Raw genomic sequence first — 23,212 nt, forward strand, 5'->3', positions numbered from 1 at the left:
CAGTGAGGTTATGCGCCGAAATGCGATCTTGTACAGAAAGATACATACATTGTAGTGTATTCATTAACACATTTGCATGTTTACATCGTTTCATTACTGCATTTACCTACACTTTTGTTGGAAATTTAGATGTCTGGCACACAGAGCACAGTAGCAAACACATCACATCTTAACATTTTTACATACAGATGTTTGCATCTTTCCAAACAGTCTCAACTGCTAAGATAAACTAGTTTCAGTTGTTAAGACAGTAATATACATTGAAGATAAAACGTTTTTCTATCTAGATGCTTCTGTACCGTGGCACTTATTAGATTATATGATTATCTGGTAAAGAAAACTAATATTGTTAAAGAGAACATTTTTAATAAAATAAGCATTCAGCATTGGAGAAGTTTTTGAATATATTAATAATGTAATTTTCTAGCTTATCATTTAGTAACATGATACTTTGTACTGTGCCTTGAATGAAAATTTCTAATTCTTCATGTAAGGCCATTTGGTGTCCCTTGTACTTTTTGTGTAATATATGAAGATCGTCAACAATATCATGGAGTGACTGGCCGGTGTCCTTTATATGGGTGGCTATTGCTGAATTATTTAATTGTTTGTGTGGTAGGCATTTATATGTTCATCGTATCTTTTCTGGAAGTCTCTATCGGTTAGTCTCACATAGAGGGTTATGCATGTTCTACCTACTGTTTTTATTTTTTTACGCCGCCAAGGGACCGTAGATTTTAGTATCTGAGAACTAACCGTTCTTGAGAACACGGGGTCTTAATAGACGGACCGACGGGCACATAAAAAAGTGACCCTTTGTGATTCCGTTTTGATCTATTGAGGTACAGAACTCTAAAAAGGAGACATAGAGGAAAATAAAGAACAGCACTGAGAATCAAGAGGCAGTGCTACGAAATCGCACCGCATAGGACAGACCGCGCCCAGAAATAAATCGAATATTCGTTAACGGCACTTGCCTTCGCTGCGAGACAGCAAGCAATAAGCAAACGGTTGCCTCGCTCCAGCCTTCAACACGCTGCCGATAAAATACGGCGGTGCAGGAAAAAAAGTAAGCGAACGAGCGGCGGCTGCGTAGGCAGGAGTCTGGCAATCTGGCGCACAGATTACGTGTGTCGCCACCCCAGCCCAGCGCAGCGCAGCGCAGCACCACCCCGCGCTCACCCCTCGTTGCTGCAGCTGGCGCGGCGCTGGCGCCACTACGTACTGTTTGTTGCTGCAAATTGCGTCAATTAGTGGCGCCGGGAGTCGCTGCCCCGCTCCGCGGTCCGCCATTCAGAATTCCCCAAGGGCGCTGGCGATCCAGCGGCGCTGTCCGTATAGTCAGGGCGACAAGGAAGATAAGGGTTTAACCTCCCGTCGACGGTGAAGTCACTAGAGATGGAGCGGGCGTAGAGTGTGCCTGATCCGAATAGGCGGAATAGTCGCGTCCACCTAGCAAAAGTGTGTAAGTCAGCCTTCTGAGTGGTTTGATGGGACCCGCCAACCTATTCATCTCAGAGTAGCACTTGCAACCTACGTCCCACCGAGCGAGGTGGCACAGTGGTTAGCACACTGGCCTCGCATTCAGGAGGTCTACGGTTCAAAACCGCAACCGCCCATCCTGATTTAGATTTTTCGTGCTTTCCCTAAAGCGTTTTAGGCAAATACCGGGATGGTTCCATTGAAAGAACACGGCTGACTTCCTTCCCTAACTTTCCCTAGTCCGCCGGAACCGATGTTCTCGCTGTTGGGTCCCCTTCCCAGAATCAACCAAAAACCAATAAATCAACCAAAGCCGAGTGGTTCTAGGCGCTTCTGTCTGGAACCGCGCGACCGCTACGGTCGCAGGTTCGAACCCTGCCTCGGGCATGGATGTGTGTGATGTCTTTAGGTTAGTTAGGTTTAAGTAGTTCTATGTTCTAGGGGACTTAACAACAGGTTTTTTTCAAACTGTTGCATCCTTAAGCCCCCTGTTCGCGATGTACGTCTAGCGGTTACAGAGGTCAAGGATCACACTTTATTAATAATTGTAGTACAAAGTAATATCTCCAGTTACAGTTACATTTTCAGCAAGTACACCAAGTCCTTTCATCCATACATGAATTTTTTCATCATTACAAACTTTTCTACAGGAACGGGTATACAATGCAAATGGCATATTACTATATACATAACTAGGTCTACTTTGAATCTTCGGATCTATTCCACAATGCCAGGTCTTGTAAGCGATGACATCTCGATCGGCGAATGATTCAAGTCCAGGAAGGGAGACGTTTTCACAACGAACAATGACTAGTGTAAACCAACCACTACCAGAATTTCCAGTAGCGACATCCAGAATAAAATTAACTCTGCAGCCACGGAAAAATATAGGACCTTTCAGTATAACAGGTTGGGCTGTACTTACTGTAACTGGAGATATTACTTGGTACTACAATTATTAATAAAATGTGATCCTTGACCTCTGTAACCGCTAGACGTACATCGCGAACCGGGGGCTCAAGGATGCAACAGTTTAAAAAAGTAAAGTCCCATAGTGCTCAGAGCCATTTCAACCAAACCAACCAACCTACGTCCTCAAATAATTGTCGGATGTATCCCTCTACAGTTTTTATCCTCTACAGCTCCCTCTAGTACCATACAAGTTATTCCCTGATGTCTTAACAGATGACCATCCTGTCCCTTCTTCTTGTCAGTGTTTTCCACATATTCCTTTCCTCGTCGATTCTCCGGAGAACCTCCTCACCTTATCAGTCGATCTAATTTTCAATATTCTTCTGTATCATCACATCTCAAATGCTTCCAGTCTCTTCTTTTCCGGATTTCACACAGTTCATGTTTCACTGTGTTCCGAACGTACATTCTCAGAAATTTCTTCCTCAAATTAAGACCTATGTTTGATACTACCAGACATCTCTCGTCCGGAACGCCCTTTTTGCCATTGCTGGCGTGCTGCTTATGCCCTCCTTGCTCCGTCCAAATGTGTGTGAAATCTTATGGGACTTAACTGCTAAGGTCACCAGCTTACACACTACTTAACCTAAATTATCCTAAGGTCAAACACACACACCCATGCCGGAGGGAGGACTCGAACCTCCGCCGGGACCAGCCGCACAGTCCATGACTGCAGCGCCAAAGACCGCTCGGCTAATCCCGCGCGGCTTGCTCCGTTCGTCATGGGTTATTTTGCTATCTTGGTAGCATAATTCCTTAACATCTACCTATGATCACTGTGGTGTCACCGCCAGACACCACACTTGCTAGGTGATAGCCTTTAAATCGGCCGCGGTCCGTAGTATACGTCGGACCGGCATGTCGCCACTACCAGTGATTGCAGACCGAGCGCCGCCACACGGCAGGTCTAAAGAGACTTCCTAGCACTCGCCCCAGTTGTACAGCCGACTTTGCTAGCGATGGTCCACTGACAAATTACGCTCTCATTTACCGAGACTATAGTTAGCATAGCCTTCAGATACGTCATTTGCTACGACCTAGCAAGGCGCCATTACCAGTTACTATTGATGCTGTAAAACATGTACCGTCAAGAGCGATGTTCACCATTTATGGATTAAAGTTAAGTATTCCACAGCTACGTCCTTTTTTGCTAGTCTAATTTCCTTGACCTGTTCCAGACCTCACGCCAGCCTGCGTGAGCTAAAACACGTGCCTTTCGGCTTCCTCTCATACAGGGTTGGCTCTCTTGCCAATCCACAACAATCACCAATTCAGATCTCAAGTTTCTCGTCGTTCTCATGTCACTTACGTTTCATTACTTTCCTCTTTCTTCGATTTACTCTCAGTCCATATTCTGTATTAACTACGCTGTTCATCTATTCAACAGATCCTGTAATTCTTCTTCACTGTCACGGAGGATATGAATGTCATCAGCCAGTCTTGTCATTGATTTCCATTCACCATGAATTTTAATCCCGCTTTTGAATCTTTCTTTTATCATCCTCATTGCTTCTTCGATGTAGAGATTGAACAGCAGGGACGAAAGACTACATTCCTCTCTTACATCCTTTTTTATTCCGTACACTTCGTTCAAAAATGGTTCAAATGGCTCTGAGCACTATGGGACTTAACATCTATGGTCATCAGTCCCTAGAACTTAGAACTACGTAAACCTAACTAACCTAAGGACAGCACACAACACCCAGTCATCACGAGGCAGAGAAAATCCCTGACCCCGCCGGGAATCGAATCCGGGAACACGGGTACACTTCGTTCTCGGTCTTCCACCATTATCTTTTCCTCTTGGTTCTCGTACATATTGTACAGTATATTACCTGTCTTTCCCTGCAGCTTATCCCTAGTTTTTTCAGGATTTCGAACATCTTGCACCATTTTACATTGTCGAACGCTTTATTCAAGTCGAAAATCCGAGGTATGTGCCCTGATTTTTCTTCAATCTTGCTTTCATTATCAAACGCAACGTCAGAAGGGTCACTCTTTCCTAAAGCCGAACTGATCGTCACCTAACGTATACTCAATTTTCTTTTCCGTCCCTACACGTGCGAGTAGTAATATTGCTCTGAGAGATCTATATAAACGTAATTATGTACACAGATAGCTGAAGTGTAGTTTGTGATAAGTGAGTTCGAGATTATCAAAATATATGACATTAGAGCCGTATCTTTTGATTGCATTGACTTACAAGCTTAAATTTTTTACATCGCCAAAGGACCGTAAACCCTAATATCGACATAATTTTCATTTTAATATATCTACCTGTTCTTTAGCTTAAGGGGTCTTAATAGACGGACACACAGATGGACAACAACTGGCCAAAAAATCGTTTTTATGTTATATAATTAGAAATAAACAATTTTCGGATTTTTTCCTATACTTGTACTGCGAAACTTTTCTTCTGGCCAAATTTCATAATTCTAGGTCAACGGGAGGTATCATGTAGGCTTTGATGAGCGAGTTTGCGAATATTAAAACAGTGGCATAAATGGTCGTATCTTTTGATTACATTGATTTAAAATTTTAAATATTATACACCGCCAAGGCACCGTAAATCTTAGTATTTGTTATAAATGTCATACTTAGGCCTGTTCCTGAGAAAAGGTGTCTTACAGACAGACAGACAACAAAATAATGCTATACAGAGTTTTATCGATCGAGATACGAAACCCTATTCAATTCGTTCTCCAAACTCTACTCGTTCAGTTGTAATTCGACATAATTTACTTTTTGACGTATATAAAGTAAAATTTGAAACTGCGCACCAAGATCCAAGGTGGGACTCGATCGGTACTTAATCATTCACACAATCATCAAGTGTCTCACATTATGAATTTTTTCTCCGCGCTTAGCATTCGTTACGAGGCGGCGGGCATCGCGTAACAGCGGAACAATAAATGAGTCGCGAATTAAAGAGTAATTTGTAACCTACAGATGTGAAGATACTGTGGGTAAACAGTGCTCGCGTGCGACTTGGGCGGTGGTTTAATGCCGTTACGTTGCGGAAAGCGGCTGTCACGGAAGGGTAAGCCCGGGCGATCAGTGGGGGGTCGGGGGCGGGGGGCTGGCGAGACTGTAGTAATTAGATGCAAATCAGGGGCGGGAGGCGCCCCCAGGGCCCGACGGCGGTCGGCTGGCGGCCGTCGCCGGTACGGGCGATATTGATAGCCGGGGAGGCCGCTGACGTCACGGCGCGGCGCACACGTGCTGCGGGCTGCCTAGCGGCAGGCGGCGGCCGCCCCCGCGTCGCGTGCCGCCGCCGCCGCCGCGGCTCCAGCCGGCAGAGATAGGCGCACCTGTCACGCCGCCTCCGGTCGATTACCGCCCACGCGCCGCCGGGCCCGGCCTTCGCCTCGCAGCGCGCGCGCTCGTACCGCTGTCCGCTGTCATTTACGGCCTCTGCAAAACATCACGCAGATGCTGATTAGTCTGAAATGTTACACAATGAAAGTCGTCGTCCCGGACTTGAAAGAAACCTCCCGTTGTTTCTGTGTACTAGGGACGTAACGTACCTTAGCCTCCGACCCCGTCAGTCGGGACCTCCGATTGAAATTTACACCTCCGGCTTAGCCACTGCCTTCGTCTCCCGTTCTGTTGAAACCCAGGGTTTACAAAAGGTGGCGGGTCTCAATTTCAGTTTCAAAGCTCAAAAATCATCATTCTGAAACCAAGAAATTTAAGCCTCATCGTACTATCTTCGTGGCATTCCTACCCTTCTTCTACACTAGGGTCTGTAGTCATAGCTTTCTCTTGGTATCTCGCTTTGAGTAGTAGATGCTCTGCCTTTCCTTTCTGTATTATTGAATCCAGGGGCAGTGAAATAAAAACCAGGCAGATATCATGAGCCCCCCTGCAACGTCACAGCACAGCCAAGGACTATGTGACAATTTTGGCAGGTCCATCCCATGGTACAATGTTTGTTCGCTAATGGTGATGCTGTTTTTCCAAGACAGGGCCCCTGTTCACAAAGCTCCAATCGCCAGGGGCTTGATTAGTGAGTAGGTGGATGAATTGCCACCACAGTCACCAGATCTCAATTTTATTTAGGTTTTGTGGACTAGTTTGGAGAGAAGATTACATGATCGCTATCCACCTCCATCACCATTACCTGAACTTGTCCGTATTTTGCAAGAATAATGATATAAGACTGCTTTGAAAACCATACTGCTTCATCTTCATCTGCATACGTACGTCACAAGCTACCGTATGGTGCGGAGGGTACCCTGTACAACTCCTAGTCATTTCTTTTCCTATTCCACTCGCAAATAGAGCGAGGGAAAAACAACTGTCTATATGCTTCCATATAAGCCTAATTTCTTGTGTCTTATCTTCGTGGTTGTCGGCAGTAGAATAATTCTGCAGTCAGCGTAAAATGTCGGTTCTCTAAATTTTCTCAGTGGTGTTCCTCGAAAAGAACTGCGCCTCTTCTGCAAAGAGTCCCATTTGAATTCCCGAAGCATCTCCGTAATACTTGCGTGTTGTTCGAACCTACCATTAAGGAAATCTAGCAGCTACCTCTGAATTGCTGACATGTTTTCCTTCTGTCCGACCTGTTTCGGATCCCAAACACTCGAGCAGTAATCAAGACTGGGCCGCACTAATGTCCTGTATGCAGTCTCCTTTACAGATGAACTACGTTTTCTTAAAATTCTCCCAATAAACCGAAGCTGACCATTCGCCTCCTCTACTAAATGCTTGCAGGACCTATATTTATCCATTCTGAGAAGATTCGAAACTGCTTTGGATGTCAACGGTTTTCCCACGATATTCGACAAGATAACGTGTTGTGTTTCTGGTATTACCACATTTTTATCTACCCCTGTATTGCAGCTGTTGTCCCTGTATCCACCAGAAGATGACTGTATGGAAATCACACTCTGTCCAGCATCGGAAATGCTGTAATGTATGCCACAGTAATGGTGCTACAACAATACTCGTGGTTCGAAAGTGGTTTACTGGCGTAGGGGGTGCTGGTTGTGGTGCTGAGAACTCGGCAGACGCAGGGAAGGCTGTGAGAAGACGGGGAACGACAATGAGCGGAACTACGGCGGTAGCGAGTGGTCCGGCTTGAGGGGGGAGGAGGAGGGAGAAAGCGGTGAGGCGGGGGAGGGGAGGGGGGAGGGAGGCGTGTGGCCTGTCATTAGCCGGCGCTGCCGCTGCCGCCCAGGCCGTAGCGGCCCGACCCGGCTGTGGCGGCGCGGCGGGCCGTTGCCCGCGGCTGTCCTCCGCTACGGTGGAGCCACTGAGCTCTGCCTGACGACCATTGCCGAGCTGGAAGGCATAATATCCTCGGCCCAGAAGACGCAGCAACTACAATCTGTTCAAAATTACTTTAGTCCTAGTAGCCCTGGTCAACTAATATCTTAACTGCGTTACTTGTACGTTATGTGTATTGCGTACCTATCTTTTTGTTTGCGTAACCCAGGGGCGGGCAGGAATCCTGCACGTGTGCGGTGCACTTGCACGTGTGCAGTAAACAGGTGTTCTGCGTGCACACAGGGGCAAGCAGGCCACCCGCTTCTGTCACCTCCCCACCATACCGTCTCTCCGCTTCTTCCTCCGTAATGCGTTTTGTATCCTGGCCTGCTTTATTGAGTGAATGAATAAGGTTAGTAGGAGTACTTGAAAGAAATCATGGTTTGAAAGAGTACCTATTACCTACGATACTTTGTATTTAATTATCACAGGTGGAGTTTACAATACGTTTAATGTCTGGAACAAAAGTTATACATACAGACAAACGCGAACAGTTACGTAAATTTTCATTACTGATGTTTACTCTTAACCGAGACTTATTAATTTTCATAACAGAAAAAAATCTCTCGCAAACGTATGTCGAGCCAAACATATTATCTTCGCGGCTTCACGATGGAGACGAGGAAACTCTTGCTGTGGAAAGTTGTGATAAAAATCTATTACACGTCTTGCCAAAAGGAACTTACTCTCATACGAGAATTACGCTGTAGAATCTACAGTGTAGATCTGTTAATTCCATTTGCAAACTGGGATGAATATCATCTACAGAAACAGCAAATTGTCTCGAGAACTATTCAAAACCTTGGGATAAGTATGATATATCCCCAAATCGATTGAGAATTTCCTCTTTTATTGCACTAAGTACGGGAACATATTGAAATTTATTATAATGGCGTTCAATATTAAACTTCCGCCGACCAGCGAGAATACTGTCATTTCGAATTTTCACGTTTTTGAACAAAGAAAAAATTCTCCCATTACTTTTTAAAAGATAGCATTTTTAAAAGATAGCAAATCTCCACTTCTTCGTTTCCTTGATTCACTCTGCATTTTCCGGTTCTTGAAATACAACGTTCACTACGTAGTGGTCGCTTCGCTTCAACGTCCACAGCTTAACCTGGTACTACACTGCCGCAACCTGCCGGCTGTCGCCACTGCCCCATTCGACGATTGCACGCGAGCAGCACACGTGCAGCGCTGTGCGCTCATGAGCCGCGTGCAACGTTTGCCCGCCCCTGGTGTAACCGATCAGTGTCTTACTAAATTTCTCTACAAACCGGCAGTGGTGCAGCGTCTAGTAGCTGCGTGAGGATATATAAAGGACCGCATAACCTACGGAACATTTGTGTTCTAGACTGTTGTCCTCTTGTTTGTTACTTAAAAATAAACAGTATTTATAGCAAATTGAAATTGCCAGTGATTAATTGAAGATTTATCGAAAATTAGTTGATCTGTAATGTGAAACAGAGAGATGTTGTAGTAAAAGCAAAAAAATTACAGATTTGTGATTCAAAGCTAGAAAACGCAATTTTCTCAAAAATGGTAAAATTTAAAAACTGGAAAATAAAAACGTATCAGACATTGCTTTAATACTTCATCGAGCTAATATAAAACATGTTTTTGTTACTTAGCCGGCTGGTGTGGCCGGGCGAACCGCGCTTCACTCCGGAACCGCGCGACCCCTACGGTCGCAGCTTCGAATCCTGCCTCGGGAATGGGTGTGTGTGATGTCCTTAGGTTAGTTAGGTTTAAGTAGTTGTAAGTTCTAGGGGACTGATGACCTCAGAAGTTAAGTCGCACAGTGCTCAGAGCCATTTGATCGTCCTCCATGCAGTCCTGACTTCGATCCATCCGATTTTCATCTGTCTCCAGAACTTAAGGAACACCTTCGGGATCTTCACTTTGACAGTCATGAAGCAGTGCATGCAGAGGTGAGGTAATGGCTTCGCCAATGAAGTATAACAATCTACAGTGACGGTATCAACAAATTGGTCTGCTGTTGGGAAAAAGTGTTCATCACCATGGTGAGTATGCTGAGAGATAGATATACTCTGAGAGAAAAAAAAGACGTACCACGAAGGAGTTATGCAAATTGGTCACAAACTGGTATCGACGGAAAATGTAAAACTGTAAGCTTTGGTGGTCGATGGATGAATGTGTCTCGCTGTGCACTATTTCAAAAATGGTTCTGAGCAGTATGGGACTTAACATCTAAGGTCATCAGTCCCTTAGAACTTAGTAAACCTAACTAACCTAACGACACCACACAAGTCCTTGCCCGAGGCAGGATTCGAACTTGCGACCGTAGCGGTCGCGCGGTTCCAGACTGAAGCGCCTAGAACCGCTCGGCCACACTGGCCGGCGCACAATTTCTCCACGTAGCTGGGGAGCATGGTAAACAGGGAACATGTCGCTACCAGGACATAAGGTCGTTGGGAATTTCATTATGTGTACTCAGTTGGGCAGTAACTACGCCCCGCAGATCGCCGCGTGAGCAATATGGTATACGCAGATATCAGCGTTTGAGAGAGACCGTATAGTTCGGCTCAAAGAAGCCGGTTGGAATAAGCGACAAATCGCTCAGCATTTGAATAGGACTTTTCGACGATGTTCACGGGAATAGCTGAACCACGACCGAACACAGCAAAAAGAAGACAACGTTCGATCAAGAGAGACGACAGAACGTAAGGACTGAGCAATTGTCACAGGTGCAGTGAGAGCCGCAGATTCATCACTACCATCCATCCCATGCACAACTGAGTGATGCTTCAGTGATCACAAGGATCATTAATAGGTGCCTCACAGAAAGTAGGCTCAGCTCAAGCCGCACTTCGCCCCGACTACCATTGACCTCTGTAGACAAACAACCCCCTTGATAGTGGTGTCGGGCACATTCAGCTTGGAATCTCATTCACTGGAGCGGAACTGTCTTCAGCGAAGAGTCACGCTTTGACCTGAGCCCTATGACCTGCGAAGACGTTTCTGGAGACTCCCTGGAGAGTAGCAGGATACCAGTCTGACAGTGGTCCGCTATGCGGCCCGTCAACCAGGAGTGATAATTGGGGTGCCACTGCTTTTCATAGCAGGACCCTCTCGGTTGTCATTCGCGGCACCCTTAAGGCACATCGGTACGACGACGACATTCTACGCTCCATTTTGCTACCCTTCATAGTAAGCCATCCTGAGCTTACATTTCAGCAAGATAACGCCCGACCGCAAACGGCGTGCTTGCCAAAGCCTGCCTTATCCAGCTGTATCGCCGGATCTCTCCCCAACTGAGAACGTTTGGAGCATTACGGGCAAAATTATTAAAAAAATGTCTGGCTCAGGTTTGAGGTCTAGACAGCACAACTCGCAGCAGTTGGAGAAGACTGATTCGGTCGTCAAAATAATGTGCGTAAAATGGAAATAACAACACGCAGAAGTGCACTATTGATCATTCACGCGGAGAAAAGGTGAGAGATCGCAATGTGCGAGATGATGAAGGTTGCGGAAAGTGGTTTCCAACTGTTGGACCGGCAGTCCAACAGGAGAGTGGGCGAGTAGTGGGTGGTGCGGAAGACGCGGGCAGCGGTGCAGTGTCCCGGCAGCGGGCGGCGCCATTACGGCGCTGCCAGCCGCTAATCGCGGCCGCGGCGCTAAATGAATCATTAAGCACAATTACCGCCCAGGGCAGCGCGCCGTCCGCTAATTCCGGCGGCGAGGCCCGCGCCGCGCCGCGCTACCGGAAGCGGCCGGCGCTCGATGCCAGCCGAGGCGCGCCGGCCGCCGGTCGATATTCAAATTAAACACGACGCCGCCTACCGGCCGGGGGCGCGCGGGCGGCAGGAAGTGGCCCAGGGGGCGGGCGGCCTCCTGCTGTCGCTTTCCCGTTTCCCGCTACCCCCCACCTCCAACTCTCTGATTCTTGAGGCTACATCTCTTCAAGTTTTGAAACGTCCCCTTAGAACAATTGTAGGGTCGCCATATGAAACGTCCCCTTAGAACAATTGTACACGACTGTGGTTAAACTGACACAATATTTTTTTAGCGCAACGCAATCTGACTTTCAATAATCCCTACAAAACAATGGCCCTGACTAACTTTAACCTATACCTTTCACAAATCACTTACCTCACAAAAATCTTCGTTACTCGAACTACTGCAATACAGCGAGCGCCACTATAGCCAGCTAAATAAAAGATTCAAACTACGGAAGGCACTAACTACTGGTAGGGATAGTTAGCAAATGAAAGATATTAATAGAGAACAAACAATGTATTTACCTTAATAGTCATAATATATATAGCAGTTCATGACAAATTTCAAAACTCCGCCATCTCTCTCCCCACATCCACCACTGCTGGCGGCTCACCTCCAACTGCGCAACGCTACGCGCTGTTCACATCCAGCTGCCGCTGCCCAACACTACAAGGGCAGACAACAATGCAAACTAGCCACAGACTGCACACAGCACAGCCAGTGATTTTCATATAGAGCGCTACGTAACGTTGCCAATAAGAAAATATAAACAGCCTACTTACAGTTTAAGAAAGTTTTAACTTACTCCGATGAGCCTAAACATAATGATCACCTGCTCAATAGCATGTTGTTTCACTTGGAAAACACAGTACAACAGAGATCCTGCGCGGCATGGATTCTACATGTCTTGACAGGATTACAGAAGTATACTGGGTGAGTCACCTAACATTACCGCTGGATGTATTTCGTAAACCACATCAAATACTGACGAACCGATTCCACAGACCGAACGTGAGGAGAGGGGCTAGTGTAATTGGTTAATACAAACCATACAAAAATGCACGGAAGTATGTTTTTTAACACAAACCTACGTTTTTTTTTAATGGAACCCCGTTAGTTTTGTTAGCACAACTGAACTTATAAACAAATACGTAATCAGTGCCGTTTGTTGCACTGTAAAATCTTAATTACATCCGGAGATATTGCAACCTTAAGTTGACGCTTGAGTACCACTCCTCCGCTGTTCGATCGTGTGTATCGGAGAGCACCGAATTACGTATGGATCCAAAGGGAACGGTGATGGACCTTAGATACAGAAGAGACTGGGCGAGTTAACGTCTGGCGCACGCCTCCTCAATCCTACCATGCACACTGCCTGCTGGCAAGAGTGAAACATGGCGGGGGTTCGGTGATGACTTGGTCAGTCACATCGCGGTATTCCATGGGCCTTGCGCGTACTCTGCAAGGCTGCAGTACTACCAAGGATTATACGACCATTTTGGCCGGTCACGTCCATCACATGGTACAATAATTGTTTCCCAATTGTGATGCTGTGTTCAAAGACGACACGTGTCCCTGTCTACAAAGTTCAAATCGCCCAGGACTGGTTTTGTGAGCACGAGGATCAATTATCGCATCTCTGTCACCAGATCTCAATATTATTCGGCCTTTCTTGTCTACTTTAGAGAGAACAATGCGTGATCGCTATGCGTCTTCATCATCGTTACCTGAAACTGCCACTACTTAGCAGGAAGAATGGCATAAGTTTCCACTGAAGTCATACAGGATCTGTATTTATCTATTCCGAGACGACTTGAGTCTGTTCCGAATGTCAATGTTTTTCTACAGCGTATTAGGCGAGGGAATGTGTTGTGTTTTTTATCGTTGCCATATTTTTTTCCTATCCCCTGTAGGGCCTAGTGAGTAAAACTTCGGAAATTTATTTTATTGTTGTTGTGTTCAACGAGATTATAAGCTTTCCTTGTAGCTTGGATTCACTGCTTTGTTTGTTTCATTTATTGTGCCCATCAGAGGGTAACTTGGGCTTCTGAATTCTATTGCTGGTTTTGTTAATTGTATGTTTAGTGACAGTTACGGTGCCGGCTTGCAAAAAGAGCGTCTGACAGTAAAACATGTATTGGCGTACAATATGTGGTTGGGTATATTTTAGGTATTAGTATTGTATTCTGGTCTGAGACTGATTACTGTGTGTTTTCCTGTTCTCCTCTTACTGTTGAGTAATTATGTTTGGCGCTATATTTCTCGTCCTCTTTATTAGAAGGTTGGTGAAATTCACTGGGGCAGAATATTTTATCGTGTGTTCTTTTGTGTTAGATATTAAGATTTTTATTTTGGTAAATGGAGCACTGAATACTTTGAAGGTGTCAACGCGTGTACGCGCTTGGAGTTGTTGAAACTGATCAAACTGATTCACAAATATATGTAAATATTGTTAAGGATTTACACCCAGACAACTCCCAACAACTTGTACGACTGTATCCTGCATCACAGGATAATGATACGAGACGGAATGGATCGTTGCTAGAGGACATATCGGCAGTAGTATTATAAAGGACTGCTACGTTGCTGATATCTCGGTGTATATCCACATTTTGATATGGGGTAACCAAACAATAATAAACCAAACATAAACCACGTCAACCCAGTACAATTCAAATCAAATTTGGACTAATAATTAAAACTCCAGTACCATTTTCATGTATTTCTGCACTGCAGAGCCAAAGAAACAAGTACACCTGCCTAATATCGGTAGGGCCCCCACGAGCACGCAGAAGTGCCGCAACACGACGTGACATGCACTCGACTAATGTCTGAAGTAGTGCTGGAGAGAACTGACACCCCGAATCCTGCAGGGCTAACCACTAATCCGTAAGAGTACGAGCGGGTGGAGATCTCGTCTGAACAACACGTTGCAAGGCATCCCAGATACGGTTAATAATGTTCATGTATGGGGAGTTTGGTGGGCAGCAGAAGTGTTTAAACTCAGAGGAGTATTCCTGGAGGCACTCTGTAGCAATTCTGGGCGTGTTGGGTGTCGCATTGTCCTGCTGGAATTGCGAAAGGCCGTCGGAATGCACAATGGACATAAATGCAGGATCAGACAGGATGATTACGTACGTGTCACTTGTCACAGTCGTATCTAGACGTATCAAGTCCCCTGCTGACATGCAGGGTACATGGATTCGTGAGGTTGTGTCCATATCCGTGAACTTCTATCCGCTTGATACAATTTGAAACGAGACTTATCCGACCAGGCAACATGTTTCCAGTCATCAACAGTCCAATCTCGATGATGAGGGGTCCAGGCGAGGGTAAAGCTTTGTGTCGTGCAGTCATCAAGGGTACACGGTTGGGCCTTAGGCTCGGAAAGCCCATATCGATGATGTTTCGTTGAATGGTTCACACCCCGACACTTGTTGAAGAACCAGCATTGGAATCTGCAGCAATTTGAGGAATGGTTGCACTTCTCTCACGTTGAACGATTCAATTCAGTCATCGCTGGTCCCATTCTTGCAGGATCTTTTACGGCCGCAGCGATGTCGGAGATTTGACATTTTACCTGGTTCCTGATGTCCACGGCACACTCTTGAAATGGTCGTACAAGAAAATCCCCACTTCATCGCTTCCTCGGAGATGCTGTTTTCCATCGCTCGTGCGCCGACTATAACACCACGTTCAAACACACTTAAATCTTGATAACCTCCCATTGTAGCAGCAGTAACCCATCTAACAACTGTGCCAGACACTTGTCTTATACAGGGTAGTCCATTGATCGTGACCGGGCCAAATATCTCACGGAATAAGCGTCAAACGAAAAAACTACAAAGAACCAAACTCGTCTAGCGTGAAGGGGGAAACCAGATGGTGTTTTGGTTGGCCCGCTAGATGGCGCTGCCATAGGTCAAACGGATATCAACTGCGTTTGTTTTAAATAGGAACCACCATTTTTTATCACATATTCGTGTAGTACGTAAAGAAATATGAATGTTTTAGTCGAACCACTTTTTTCGCTTTGTGGTAGATGGCGCTGAAATAGTCACAAACATATAGCTCACAATTTTAGACGAACAGTTGGTAACAGGTAGGTTTTTTAAATTAAAATACACAACGTAGGTACGTTTGAACATTTTATTTCGGTTGTTCCAATGTGATACGTTTGCCTTTGTGAACTTATCATTTCTGAGAACGCAAGCTGTTACAGCCTGATTACCTGTAAATACCACATTAATACAATAAATGCACAAAATGATTTCCGTCAACCTCAATGGATTTGGCAATACGTGTAATGACATTCCTCTCAACAGCGAGTAGTTCGCCTTCGTAATGTTCGCACATGCATTGACAGTGCGCTGACGCGTGTTGTCAGACGTTGTCGGTGGATGACGATAGCAAATATCCTTCAACTTTCCCCACAGAAAGTAATCCGGGGACGTGAGATCCGGTGAACGACCAATCCACCTGTCATGAAATATGCTATTCAATACCGCTTCAACCGCACGCGGGCTATGTGCCGGACATCCATCATGTTGAAAGTACATAGCCATTCTGTCATGCAGTGACACATCTTGTAGTAACCTCGGTAGAACATTATGTAGGAAATCAGCATACATTGCACCATTTAGTATGCCATGGACAATTATCCTTCCTTCCATAATGCCGCAGCATACATTAACCCGTCAAGGTCGTTGATATTGCACTTGTCGCAGCCATCGTGGATTTTCCGTTGCCCAATAGTACATATTATACCGGTTTACGTTACTGCTGTTGGTGAATAACGTTTCGACGCTAAATAGAACGCATGCAAAAAATGTGTCATCGTCCCGTAATTTCTCTTGTGGCCAGTGGCAGAACTGTACACGACGTTCAATGTAATCGCCACGCAATTCCTGGTGCATAGAAATATGGTACGGGTGCAATCGATGTTGATGTAGCTTTCTCAACACCGACGTTTTTGAGATTCCCGATTCTCGCGCAATTTGTCTGCTACTGATGTGCGGATTAGCCGCGACAGCAGCTAAAACACCTACTTAAGGGCATCATCATTTGTTGCAGGTCGTGGTTGACGTTTCACATGTGGCTGAGCACTTCCTGTTTCCTTAAATAACGTAACTATCCGGCGAACGGTCGAGACACTTGGATGATGTCGTCCAGGATACCGAGCAGCATGCATAGCACACGCCCGTGGGCATTTTGATCACAATAGCCATACAGCAACACGATGTCGACCTTTTCCGCAATTGGTAAACGGTCCATTTTAACACGGCTAATGTATCACGAAGCAAATACCGCCCGCACTGGCGGAATGTTACGTGATACTACGTAATTATACGTTTGTGACTATTACAGCGCCATGTATCAGAAAGCTAAAAAAGTGGTCCAACTGAAATATTCTTATTTCTTTAGGTACTACAGGAATATGTAAGAAGAAATGGGGGTTCCTATTTTTAAAAAAACGCAATTGATATCCGTTTGACCTATGGCTGCGCCATCTAGCGGGCCAACCATAGCGCCATCTGGTTTCCCCCTTCAAGCTAGACGAGTTTGGTTCTTTGTAGTTTTTTCGTTTGACGCTTATTTCGTGAAATATTTGGCCGGGTCACTATCAGTGGACCAGCCTGTATAGCTTTTGCCGACCGCAATGCCGTATTCTGGGTGTTTACATATCTCTGTATATGGCCTGCAGCAGTTTCTTTGGGCTTCAGCGTATAATCGCAAAAATTATTATTGCTTTAACTAGTGGCTGTTACCCATTAGGGACCAAGTGTCACTATACACCGGGGGCGGTTGATCATTGTTGACACCTGAAAGAGCTGAAGGTGGCGACACGTCAACTTTCCTTGTTCTCCGCAGATCTACTCGCACATCTTTGATAACGAGTCCAGGGTCGTAACGGGTAGGATTAGCTACTGACTGATTGGCGGCGTCATCGTGGAGTCTGCTGCAGCGACAGTAGCGGCAGGTGAGTGGCACAGCGCGCCAGGCTCTCGCGTCAGCGCGCGGGTCGCCGACTGCGGCCGGCTTTTATCAGCGGCGGCACATTCGCGCGCTCGGCTTTCGGCGAGTTGGGAAGAGGGGCTCCTGTCAGAGACAACGCGACGGCCGGAAGCGCGTCACGGGCCGGGCCGGCCCGCGCTGTGACGGGCGGTGGGCGGCGCGTGGGGGAGGGGGGGGGGGCGCCGGCTCGGGGGCAGGGGCGGCGGTGGCACACAGCGCCGAGCCGCGGGCGTCGCTAATCTCACCGCTGCCACCGCCGCTGCCGCCGCCGGCCGCGATCCCATTAAGATAAGTAATCCCCGCGGGCGTCGCCCTCTCCCCCCCCCCCCCCCCCTGTTTCTCACTGTCTGTCTCTCTCTCTCTCACACACACACACACGCGCGCACAGGCTGCGTGCGACGGCGCGGACGGAGACGGAATGAGAGGTTCCCAGCGAGGCGAAACGAAACCGCAGGCCGCGCCGGCCGCAGACCGCAGGCGGCGGAAGCCCGTCCCCTCCCCGCCGAACCCGGCCCCTCCCCCTTCCACCCTTCCCCTTCCGCCACTCGTTTCTGCTTCCCTGCGCATCGCAGCCGGCGTCCCGTCCCGAGCACCGGCCTTCGTCGCCTGCGCCCGCTCTGTCCTGCAAGGGAGGGAGTACGCAACTGTGCTGGCTAGCGCATGGTGACCGTTCGACAGCGGCCTCAGCGCAGTTAACTAAACGTAACGGATATCCGGTTAAATGAAACAACAAGTTTACTGTTACCAGTCACCGTTTTATTTATTTCCACGACGCGTTTCAAAAGTTTAAACCTCCATCATCGGGTGGATTTACATTAGTTGTACTGACAAAACTCTACCATCTGGTGAGCACGATGTATGAGACAGGCGAAATACCCTCAGACTTTAAGAAGAATATAATAATTCCAATCCCAAAGAAAGCAGGTGTTGACAGATGTGAAAGTTACCGAACTATCAGTTTAATAAGTCACAGCTGCAAAATACTAACGCGAATTCTTTACAGACGAATGGAAAAACTGGTAGAAGCCGACCTCGGGGAAGATCAGTTTGGATTCCGTAGAAATGTTGGAACACGTGAGGCAATACTGACCTTACGACTTATCTTGGAAGAAAGATTAAGAAAAGGCAAACCTACGTTTCTAGCATTTGTAGACTTAGAGAAAGCTTTTGACAATGCTGACTGGAATACTCTCTTTCAAATTCTGAAGGTGGCAGGGGTAAAATACAGGGAGCGAAAGGCTATTTACAATTTGTACAGAAACCAGATGGCAGTTATAAGAGTCGAGGGGCATGAAAGGGAAGCAGTGGTTGGGAAAGGAGTGAGACAGGGTTGTAGCCTCTCCCCGATGTTATTCAATCTGTATATTGAGCAAGCAGTAAAGGAAATAAAAGAAAAATTCGGAGTAGGTATTAAAATTCATGGAGAAGAAGTAAAAACTTTGAGGTTCGCCGATGACATTGTAATTCTGTCAGAGACAGCAAAGGACTTGGAAGAGCAGTTGAACGGAATGGACAGTGTCTTGAAAGGAGGATATAAGATGAACATCAACAAAAGCAAAACGAGGATAATGGAATGTAGTCAAATTAAGTCGGGTGATGCTGAGGGAATTAGATTAGGAAATGAGACACTTAAAGTAGTAAAGGAGTTTTGCTATTTTGGGAGTAAAATAACCGATGATGGTCGAAGTAGAGAGGATATAAAATGTAGACTGGCAATGGCAAGGAAAGCGTTTCTCAAGAAGAGAAATTTGTTAACATCGAATATAGATTTAGGTGTCAGGAAGTCCTTTCTGAAAGTATTTGTATGGAGTGTAGCCATGTATGGAAGTGAGACATGGACGATAACTACTTTGGACAAGAAGAGAATAGAAGCTTTCGAAATGTGGTGCTACAGAAGAATGCTGAAGATAAGGTGGGTAGATCACGTAACTAATGAGGAGGTATTGAATAGAATTGGGGAGAAAAGGAGTTTGTGGCACAACTTGACTAGAAGAAGGGATCGGTTGGTAGGACATGTTCTGAGGCATCGAGGGATCACAAATTTAGTATTGGAGGGCAGCGTGGAGGGTAAAAATCGTAGAGGGAGACCAAGAGATCAATACACTATGCAGATTCAGAAGGATGTAGGTTGCAGTAGGTACTGGGAGATGAAGAAGCTTGCACAGGATAGAGTAGCATGGAGAGCTGCATCAAACCAGTCTCAGGACTGAAGACCACAACAACAACAGTATGACATTTGTGTGTGTGGTGTGTTACGATTTTTTGGAAGAATTTGTGGCACTGCCTCCAGTGGTCGCAAGTTCCTTTCGCTGTCGTAACACATCACATGTACACTGTCAAATGGTTCAAATGGCTCTGAGAACTATGGGACTTAACATCTGAGGTCATCAGTCCCCTAGAACTTAGAACTATTTAAACCTAACTAACCTAAGGACATCACACACTTCCATGCCCGAGGCAGGATTCGAACCTGCGACAAGCGGTCGCGCGGTTTCAGACTGTAGCGCCTAAGAACCGCTCGGCCACCCCGGCCGGCCATGTATACTGTCACATTTGTAAACAAATATTGATAATTGTTTTACAAATGTGACAGTATACATGTGATGTTTTACGACAATGAAAGGAACCTGCGACCACTGGAGGCAATGCCACAAGTTCCTCCAAAAAAATCGTCAACACATCACAAACACAAATGTCATACTAACTAATGTAACTCCACCCGATGATGGAGGTTTAAACCTTTGAAACGCGCCGAGGAAATAAATAAAACGGCAACTGGTAACAGTAAACTTGTTGTTTCATTTGATGTCAATAAGTCACGGTAAAACCTAACCTAAAATGTTCGCATTTAAAGGATATCCGGTTATTATCCTCCGTTAAGTTATAAATCAAACGCAGGAATGCAGTGAAGAGTCATAAAGTTTTAATTATAACCTCCAAAAAAAATAAAGTTACGCAATTAATTTTTTGCTCTATCCGACATGAAGTCAGGGCAGGACCAGCAATTTGGACAACATATTCTATACCTTAATTCCGTCACAATTGCGTTTTATTAAGCTGGTGACTGGTTTCGAGCCGACAAACTCATGTTCGAGCGACTTCTATTATAGCTTCACTAATAATGCTTGGTTAGGCGACAATCAATTCAGACATAGGTAATACACGCATGATGCTTCATCAATAGATCTACATTTTGAGACTGGTCTGACATTCCGTGTGACTATGTATCAAGCGTGTATTATCTATGTGTGAATTTATTGTCGCCTAACGAAGCACAATCAGCACTGGCTCGTACTAATTTATCTGCTCAACTGGAGTATCTTTTGGTTATCCCGCTGAGTGGGTCGTTGCCCACCCGGTCTGCTCAGCGTTACCTTTGGTGGTGCCTGTTTGTCCATCTTGAAGGAATTCGCGTAGGTTATTCCTGTTACCTGCCCAGAGTTGCGTTCATGTATGGTATATTTGGCATTTGATGTATTAGGTAAATTCTGCGTAAGAAAGGCGGTTTTGGACAGTATATGCATAGTGAATTACTACTGCTTGGTATATGTGGTCTTCTGGGACCTGAACAACACGATCTTTTCAATTTGGTTGTGTAACAGCATTTAGTGGTATGTTTTGTATTTTTTTATGTCGCTGTGTTATTATTAACTTGGTGGAATAGTCACGTTTGGTGTCGTTAAGGCACTTCTAAGACTGTGGTTTGACTATTCATGTGCGCTTGGCTTTTATTGTTTTGTTTTAAGAAGCGAGAATTGTTTATTAAGATTTGTGTGTGTGTTGGCTACCGGCACTTGTTAAGAGCGCCCGAGTTAACGGCGCCGTGGTTTGGTTATCATGTGCTGTCGGGATGTTGTAATGTTATTTGATTTTCGAATTTTATCTTGTGTTGATATTATGTCGTCTGTTACAGAACATATCCAAGGTGTGTAAGTGATGGGCAGTTGTGGGAGGCATGTAGGGAGCTCTCAGCGGTTTATTTGGGGGCCGTTTCTAGTGGGAAGGCTGCGAAGTGTTGAGCTCGCTTGTCAGTGATTGCGCTGGGAGTTGCCCTTGCCCTTTGGTTGTATCAAACTATTATTTTGTTATTATATTTATTGGTTGTGTGTTGCGCTACGTTCTTTTTTTTTTTTTTTTTTTTTTTTTTTTTTTGGTGCCAAGCGCCACAATCTTTCTCAAGGTTTTTATATAAATGATTTTAAATTGTAATGCCAAGTTAACTTATTATTGAATTTTACCTTTTGGATAAACTCTAAAAGCACTATTGTAAAAGGTTCTTTGATTTTATGGTGGCGAGCCGCCGTTATTGTTTTTAAAGCGCATTCTTTTAAACATTTGTTAAGTTCTGTAAGTTATATGAATTTGTCGTTATTTAAAAGAGTTTAGTATTGGAAATTTAATAAACTGTGTACAGAGTCTGCTGTTTGGATGTTATTGGGTGGAACTCCTTGGATAGTTGTCCTATAAGAAAACAACCAAGAGGGAATAATAAGAGTGGACGATCAAGAACGAAGTGCTCGTATTAAGAAGGGTGTAAGACAAGGTTGTAGCCTTTCGCCCCTACTCTTCAATCTGTACATCGAGGAAGCAATGATGGAAATAAAAGAAAGGTTCAGGAGTGGAATTAAAATACAAGGTGAAAGGATATCAATGATACGATTCGCTGATGACATTGCTATCCTGAGTGAAAGTGAAGAAGAATTAAATGATCTGCTGAACGGAATGAACAGTCTAATGAGTACACAGTATGGTTTGAGAGTAAATCGTAGAAAGACGAAGGTAATGAGAAGTAGTAGAAATGAGAACAGCGAGAAACTTAACATCAGGATTGATGGTCACGAAGTCAATGAAGTTAAGGAATTCTGCTACCTAGGCAGTAAAATAACCAATGACGGACGGAGCAAGGAGGACATCAAAAGCAGACTCGCTATGGCAAAAAAGGCATTTCTGGCCAAGAGAAGTCTACTAATATCAAACATAGGCCTTAATTTGAGGAAGAAATTTCTGAGGATGTACGTCTGGAGTACAGCATTGTATGGTAGTGAAACATGGACTGTGGGAAAACCGGAACAGAAGAGAATCGAAGCATTTGAGATGTGGTGCTATAGACGAATGTTGAAAATTAGGTGGACTGATAAGGTAAGGAACGAAGAGGTTCTACGCAGAATCGGAGAGGAAAGGAATATATGGAAAACACTGATAAGGAGAAGGAACAGTATGATAGGACATCTGCTAAGACATGAGGGAATGACTTCCATGGTACTAGAGGGAGCTGTAGAGGGCAAAAACTGTAGAGGAAGACAGAGATTGGAATACGTCAAGCAAATAATTAAGGACGTAGGTTGCAAGTTCTACTCTGAGATGAAGAGGTTAGCACAGGAAAGGAATTCGTGGCGGGCCGCATCAAACCAGTCAGTAGACTGATGACCAAAAAAAAAAAAAAAAAAAAATCACATTTCGGCCGGCAGGTGTGACCGAGCGGTTCTAGTCGCTTCAGTCTGGAACCGCGCGACCGCTACGGTCGCAGTTTCGAATCCTGCCTCGGGCATGGATCTGCGTGATGTCCTTAGGTTAGTTAGGTTTAAGTAGTTCTAAGTTCTAGGGGACTGATGACATCAGATGTTAAGTCCCATAGTGCTCAGAGCCAAAACACATTTCAGTCTTGTCTGTGACCGAACCTCGTATCACAGACAATACAGGTGTTTCACTCAAATACATAGATCTGAAAGTC

Source organism: Schistocerca cancellata, chromosome 7 (genome assembly GCF_023864275.1).
Source record: "Schistocerca cancellata isolate TAMUIC-IGC-003103 chromosome 7, iqSchCanc2.1, whole genome shotgun sequence".
Lineage (NCBI taxonomy): Eukaryota > Metazoa > Arthropoda > Insecta > Orthoptera > Acrididae > Schistocerca > Schistocerca cancellata.